The sequence below is a fragment of the Heptranchias perlo genome, chromosome 15 (assembly GCF_035084215.1).
Source record: "Heptranchias perlo isolate sHepPer1 chromosome 15, sHepPer1.hap1, whole genome shotgun sequence".
NCBI lineage: Eukaryota > Metazoa > Chordata > Chondrichthyes > Hexanchiformes > Hexanchidae > Heptranchias > Heptranchias perlo.
Genome location: NC_090339.1, coordinates 52,398,455 through 52,405,761, shown reverse-complemented (window position 1 = coordinate 52,405,761; position 7,307 = coordinate 52,398,455).

Sequence of the window (7,307 nt, the reverse complement as noted above, 5' to 3'; positions counted from 1 at the left end):
GAGCTGTTTGAGCGGTAGAGTATCAGGAGCTGTTTGAGGGGTAGAGTAACAGGTGCTGTTTGAGGGGTAGAGTATCAGGAGCTGTTTGAAGGGTAGAGTATCAGGAGCTGTTTGAAGGGTAGAGTATCAGGAGCTGTTTGAGGGGTAGAGTATCAGGAGCTGTTTGAAGGGTAGAGTATCAGGAGCTGTTTGAGGGGTAGAGTAACAGGTGCTGTTTGAAGGGTAGAGTATCAGGAGCTGTTTGAAGGGTAGAGTAACAGGTGCTGTTTGAGGGGTAGATTATCAGGAGCTGTTTGAGGGGTAGAGTATCAGGAGCTGTTTGAGGGGGAGAGTATCAGGAGCTGTTTGAAGGGTAGATTATCAGGAGCTGTATGAGGGGTAGATTATCAGGAGCTGTTTGAGGGGTAGAGTATCAGGAGCTGTTTGAGGGGTAGATTATCAGCAGCTGTTTGAGGGGTAGATTATCAGGAGCTGTTTGAGGGGTAGAGTATCAGGAGCTTTTTGAGGAGTAGAGTATCAGGAGCTGTTTGAAGGATAGAGTATCAGGAGCTATTTGAGGGGTAGATTATCAGGAGCTGTTTGAGGGGTAGATTATCAGGAGCAATTTGAGGAGTAGAGTATCTGGAGCTGTTTGAGGGGGAGAGTATCAAGAGCTGTTTGAAGGGTAGAGTATCAGGAGCTGTTTGAGCGGTAGAGTATCAGGAGCTGTTTGAAGGGTAGAGTATCAGGAGCTGTTTGAGGGGTAGAGTATCAGGAGCTGTTTGTGGAGTGGAGTATCAGGAGCTGTTTGAAGGGTAGAGTATCACGAGCTGTTTGAGGGGTAGAGTATCAGGAGCTTTTTGAGGGGTAGAGTATCAGGAGCTGTTTGAGGGGTAGAGTATCAGCAGCTGTTTGAGGAGTAGAGTATCAGGAGCTGTTTGAAGGGTAGAGTATCAGGAGCTGTTTGAGGAGTAGAGTATCAGGAGCTTTTTGAGGGGTAGAGTATCAGGAGCTGTTTGAGGGGTAGAGTATCACGAGCTGTTTGAGGGGTAGAGTATCAGGAGCTGTTTGAAGGGTAGAGTATCAGGAGCTGTTTGAGGGGTAGAGTATCAGGAGCTGTTTGAGGAGTCGAGTATCAGGAGCTGTTTGAGGGGTAGAGTATCTGGAGCTGTTTGAGGGGTAGAGTATCAGGAGCTGTTTGAGGAGTAGAGTATCAGGAGCTTTTTGAGGGGTAGAGTATCAGGAGCTGTTTCAGGGGTAGAGTATCACGAGCTGTTTGAGGGGTAGAGTATCAGGAGCTGTTTGAAGGGTAGAGTATCAGGAGCTGTTTGAGGGGTAGAGTATCAGGAGCTGTTTGAGGAGTCGAGTATCAGGAGCTGTTTGAGGGGTAGAGTATCAGGAGCTGTTTGAAGGGTAGATTATCAGGAGCTGTTTGAGGGGCAGATTATCAGGAGCTGTTTGAGGGGTCGAGTATCAGGAGCTGTTTGAGGGGCAGATTATCAGCAGCTGTTTGAGGGGTAGATTATCAGGAGCTGTTTGAGGGGTAGATTATCAGGAGCTGTTTGAGGTGTAGAGTATCAGGATCTTTTTGAGGAGTAGAGTATCAGGAGCTGTTTGAAGGGTAGAGTATCAGGAGCTGTTTGAGGGGTAGAGTATCAGGAGCTGTTTGTGGAGTGGAGTATCAGGAGCTGTTTGAGCGGTAGACTATCAGGAGCTGTTTGAAGGGTAGAGTATCAGGAGCTGTTTGAGGGGTAGAGTATCAGGAGCTGTTTGTGGAGTGGAGTATCAGGAGCTGTTTGAGCGGTAGAGTATCAGGAGCTGTTTGAAGGTTCGAGTATCAGGAGCCGTTTGAGGGGTAGAGTATCAGGAGCTGTTTGTGGAGTGGAGTATCAGGAGCTGTTTGAGCGGGAGAGTATCAGGAGCTGTGTGAAGGGTAGAGTATCACGAGCTGTTTGAGGTGTAGAGTATCAGGAGCTTTTTGAGGGGTAGAGTATCAGGAGCTGTTTGAGGTTAGAGTATCAGGAGCTGTTTGAGGAGTAGAGTATCAGGAGCTGTTTGAAGGGGAGAGTATCAGGAGCTGTTTGAAGGGTAGAGTATCAGGAGCTGTTTGAGGGGTAGAGTATCAGGAGCTGTTTAAGCTGTGGAGTATCAGGAGCTGTTTGAGGGGGAGAGTAACAGGTGCTGTTTGAAGGGTAGAATATCAGGAGCTGTTTGAGGGGTAGAGTATCAGGAGCTGTTTGAAGGGTAGAGTATCAGGAGCTGTTTGAGCTGTGGAGTATCAGGAGCTATTTGAGGGGTAGTGTATCAGGATCTGTTTGACGGGTAGATTATCAGGAGCTGTTTGAAGGATCGAGTTTCAGGAACTGTTTGAAGGGTCGAATATCAGGAGCTGTTTGAAGGGTCGAATATCAGGAGCTGTTTGAAGGGTCGAATATCAGGAGCTGTTTGAGGGGTAAAGTATCAGGAGCTGTTTGAGGGGTAGAGTATCAGGAGCTTTTTGAGGGGTGGAGTATCAGGAGCTGTTTGAGGGGTCGAGTATCAGCAGCTGTTTGAAGGGTAGAATATCAGGAGCTGTTTGAGGGGTAGAGTATCAGGAGCTTTTTGAGGGGTGGATTATCAGGAGCTGTTTGAGGGGTCGAGTATCAGGAGCTGTTTGAAGGGTAGAGTATCAGGAGCTGTTTGAGGGGTAGAGTATCAGGAGCTGTTTGAGGGGTAGAGTATCAGGAGCTATTTGAGGGGTAGCGTATCAAGAGCTGTTTGAAGGGTAGATTTTCAGTAGCTGTTTGAGGTATAAAGTATCAGGAGCTGTTTGAAGGGTAGAGTATCAGGAGCTGTTTGAGGGGTAGAGTAACAGGAGCTTTTTGAGGGGTAGTTTATCAGGAGCTGTTTGAGGGGTAGAGTATCAGGAGCTGTTTGAAGGGTAGAGTATCAGGAGCTATTTGAGGGGTAGATTATCAGGAGCTGTTTGAGGGGTAGATTATCAGGAGCAATTTGAGGAGTAGAGTATCAGGAGCTGTTTGAGGGGTAGAATATCAGGAGCTGTTTGAAGGGTAGAGTATCAGGAGCTGTTTGAGGGGTAGAGTATCAGGAGCTGTTTGAAGGGTAGATTATCAGGAGCTGTTTGAGGGGTAGAGTAACAGGTGCTGTTTGAAGGGTAGAGTATCAGGAGCTATTTGAGGGGTAGAGTATCAGGAGCTTTTTGAGGAGGAGAGTATCAGGAGCTGTTTAAAGGGTAGATTATCAGGAGCTGTTTGAAGGTAGAGTATCAGGAGCTGTTTGAAGGGTAGAGTATCACGAGCTGTTTGAGGGGTGGAGTATCAGGAGCTATTTGAGGGGTAGAGTATCAGGAGCTGTTTGAGGGGTAGAGTATCAGGAGCTGTTTGAAGGGTAGAGTATCACGAGCTGTTTGAGGGGTAGAGTATCAGGAGCTTTTTGAGGGGTAGATTATCAGGAGCTGTTTGAGGGGTACAGTATCAGGAGCTGTTTGAGGAGTAGAGTATCAGGAGCTGTTTGAATGGTAGAGTATCAGGAGCTGTTTGAGGAGTAGAGTACCAGGAGCTTTTTGAGGGGTAGAGTATCAGGAGCTGTTTGAGGGGTAGAGTATCACGAGCTGTTTGAGGGGTAGAGTATCAGGAGCTGTTTGAAGGGTAGAGTATCAGGAGCTGTTTGAGGAGTCGAGTATCAGGAGCTGTTTGAGGGGTAGAGTATCAGGAGCTGTTTGAAGGGTAGAATATCAGGAGCAATTTGAGGAGTCGAGTATCAGGAGCTGTTTGAGGGGTAGAGTATCAGGAGCTGTTTGTGGAGTGGAGTATCAGGAGCTATTTGAGGGGGAGAGTAACAGGTGCTGTTTGAAGGGTAGAATATCAGGAGCTGTTTGAGGGGTAGAGTATCAGGAGCTGTTTGAAGGGTAGAGTATCAGGAGCTGTTTGAGCTGTGGAGTATCAGGAGCTATTTGAAGGGTCGAATATCAGGAGCTGTTTGAAGGGTCGAATATCAGGAGCTGTTTGAGGGGTAAAGTATCAGGAGCTTTTTGAGGGGTGGATTATCAGGAGCTGTTTCAGGGGTCGAGTATCAGGAGCTGTTTGAAGGGTAGAGTATCAGGAGCTGTTTGAGGGGTAGAGTATCAGGAGCTGTTTGAGGGGTAGAGTATCAGGAGCTATTTGAGGGGTAGAGTATCAGGAGCTGTTTGAGGGGTAGAGTAACAGGAGCTTTTTGAGGGGTAGATTATCAGGAGCTGTTTGAGGGGTAGAGTATCAGGAGCTATTTGAGGGGGAGATTATCAGGAGCTGTTTGAGGAGTAGAGTATCAGGAGCTGTTTGAAGGGTAGATTATCAGGAGCTGTTTGAGGGGTAGAGTAACAGGTGCTGTTTGAAGGGTAGCGTATCAGGAGCTATTTGAGGAGTCGAGTATCAGGAGCTGTTTGAGGAGTAGAGTATCAGGAGCTGTTTGAAGGGTAGAGTATCAGGAGCTTTTTGAGGGGTAGATTATCAGGAGCTGTTTGAGGGGTCGAGTATCAGGAGCTGTTTGAAGGGTAGAGTATCAGGAGCTGTTTGAGCTGACGATTATCAGGAGCTGTATGAGGGGTAGAGTATCAGGAGCTGTTTGAAGGGTCGAGTATCAGGAGCTGTTAGAGGGGTAGAGTATCAGGAGCTGTTTGAGGAGTGGAGTATCAGGAGCTGTTTGAAGGGTAGATTATCAGGAGCTGTTTGAGGGGTAGATTATCAGGCGCAATTTGAGGAGTAGAGTATCAGGAGCTGTTTGAGGGGTAGAGTAACAGGAGCTTTTTGAGGGGTAGATTATCAGGAGCTGTTTGAGGGGTAGAGTATCAGGAGCTGTTTGAGGAGTGGAGTATCAGGAGCTATTTGAGGGGTAGATTATCAGGAGCTGTTTGAGGGGTAGAGTATCAGGAGCTGTTTAAGGAGTGGAGTATCAGGAGCTGTTTGAAGGGTAGTGTATCAGGAGCTATTTGAGGGGTAGAGTATCAGGAGCTGTTTGAGGAGTAGAGAATCAGGGGCTGTTTGAGGGGTAGAGTAACAGGTGCTGTTTGAGGGGTAGAGTATCACGAGCTGTTTGAAGGGTAGAGTATCAGGAGCTGTTTGAAGGGTAGAGTATCAGGAGCTGTTTGAGGGGTAGAATATCAGGAGCTGTTTGAGGGGTAGAGTAACAGGTGCTGTTTGAGGGGTAGATTATCAGGAGCTGTTTCAGGGGTAGAGTATCAGGAGCTGTTTGAAGGGTAGATTATCAGAAGCTGTTTGAGGGGTAGATTATCAGGAGCTGTTTGAGGGGTAGAGTATCAGCAGCTGTTTGAGGGGGAGATTATCAGGAGCTGTTTGAGGGGTAGAGTATCAGGAGCTATTTGAGGGGTAGATTATCAGGAGCTGTTTGAAGGGTCGAGTATCAGGAGCTATTTGAGGGGTAGATTATCAGCAGCTGTTTGAGGGGTAGATTATCAGGAGCTGTTTGAGGGGTAGAGTATCAGGAGCTGTTTGAAGGGTAGATTATCAGGAGCTGTTTGAGGGGTCGATTATCAGCAGCTGTTTGAGGGGTAGATTATCAGGAGCTGTTTGAGGGGTAGAGTATCAGGAGCTATTTGAGGGGTAGATTATCAGGAGCTGTTTGAGGGGTAGATTATCAGCAGCTGTTTGAGGGGTAGAGTATCAGGAGCTGTTTGAAGGGTAGATTATCAGGAGCTGTTTGAGGGGTAGATTATCAGCAGCTGTTTGAGGGGTCGATTATCAGGAGCTGTTTGAGGGGTAGAGTATCAGGAGCTATTTGAGGGGTAGATTATCAGGAGCTGTTTGAAGGGTAGAGTATCAGGAGCTATTTGAGGGGTAGATTATCAGGGGCTGTTTGAGGGGTAGATTATCAGGAGCAATTTGAGGAGTAGAGTATCAGGAGCTGTTTGAATGGTAGAGTATCAGGAGCTATTTGAGGGGTAGATTATCAGGAGCTGTTTGAGGGGTAGATTATCAGGAGCAATTTGAGGAGTAGAGTATCAGGAGCTGTTTGAGGGGTACAGTATCAGGAGCTGTTTGAAGGTTAGAGTATCAGGAGCTGTTTGAGGGGTAGAGTATCAGGAGCTGTTTGTGGAGTGGAGTATCAGGAGCTGTTTGAGCGGTGGAGTATCAGGAGCTGTTTGAAGGTTAGAGTATCAGGAGCTGTTTGAGGGGTAGAGTATCAGGAGCTGTTTGTGGAGTGGAATATCAGGAGCTGTTTGAGCGGTAGAGTATCAGGAGCTGTTTGAAGGGTAGAGTATCAGGAGCTGTTTGAAGGGTAGAGTATCACGAGCTGTTTGAGGGGTAGAGTATCAGGAGCTTTTTGAGGGGTAGAGTATCAGGAGCTGTTTGAGGGGTAGAGTATCAGGAGCTGTTTGAGGAGTAGAGTATCAGGAGCTGTTTGAAGGGTAGAGTATCAGGAGCTGTTTGAAGGGGAGAATATCAGGAGCAATTTGAGGAGTCGAGTATCAGGAGCTGTTTGAGGGGTAGAGTATCAGGAGCTGTTTGTGGAGTGGAGTATCAGGAGCTGTTTGAGCGGTAGAGTATCAGGAGCTGTTTCAAGGGTAGAGTATCAGGAGCTGTTTGAGGAGTAGAGTATCAGGAGCTGTTTGAAGGGTAGAGTATCACGAGCTGTTTGAGGGGTCGAGTATCAGGAGCTGTTTGAGGAGTGGAGTATCAGGAGCTGTTTGAGGGGTAGGGTATCAGGAGCTTTTTGAGGGGTATAGTATCAGGAGCTGTTTGAGGGGTAGAGTATCAGGAGCTGTTTGAGGGGTAGATTTTCAGTAGCTGTTTGAGGGATAAAGTATCAGGAGCTGTTTGAGGGGTAAAGTATCAGGAGCTGTTTGAGGTATAAAGTATCAGGAGCTGTTTGAGGGGTAAAGTATCAGGAGCTGTTTGAGGGGTAAAGTATCAGGAGCTCTTTGAGGAGTGGAGTATCAGGAGCTGTTTAAAGGGTAGTGTATCAGGAGCTATTTGACGGGTAGATTATCAGGAGCTGTTTGAGGGGTAGAGTATCAGGAGCTGTTTGAAGGGTAGAGTATCAGGAGCTGTTTGAGGGGTAGAGTAACAGGTGCTGTTTGAGGAGTAGAGTATCAGGAGCTGTTTGAAGGGTAGATTATCAGGAGCTGTTTGAGGAGTAGAGTATCAGGAGCTGTTTGAAGGGTAGAGTATCAGGAGCTGTTTGAGGGGTAGAGTAACAGGTGCTGTTTGAAGGGTAGAGTATCAGGAGCTATTTGAGGGGTAGATTATCAGGAGCTGTTTGAGGGGTAGATTATCAGGAGCAATTTGAGGAGTAGAGTATCAGGAGCTGTTTGAAGGGTAGAGTATCACGAG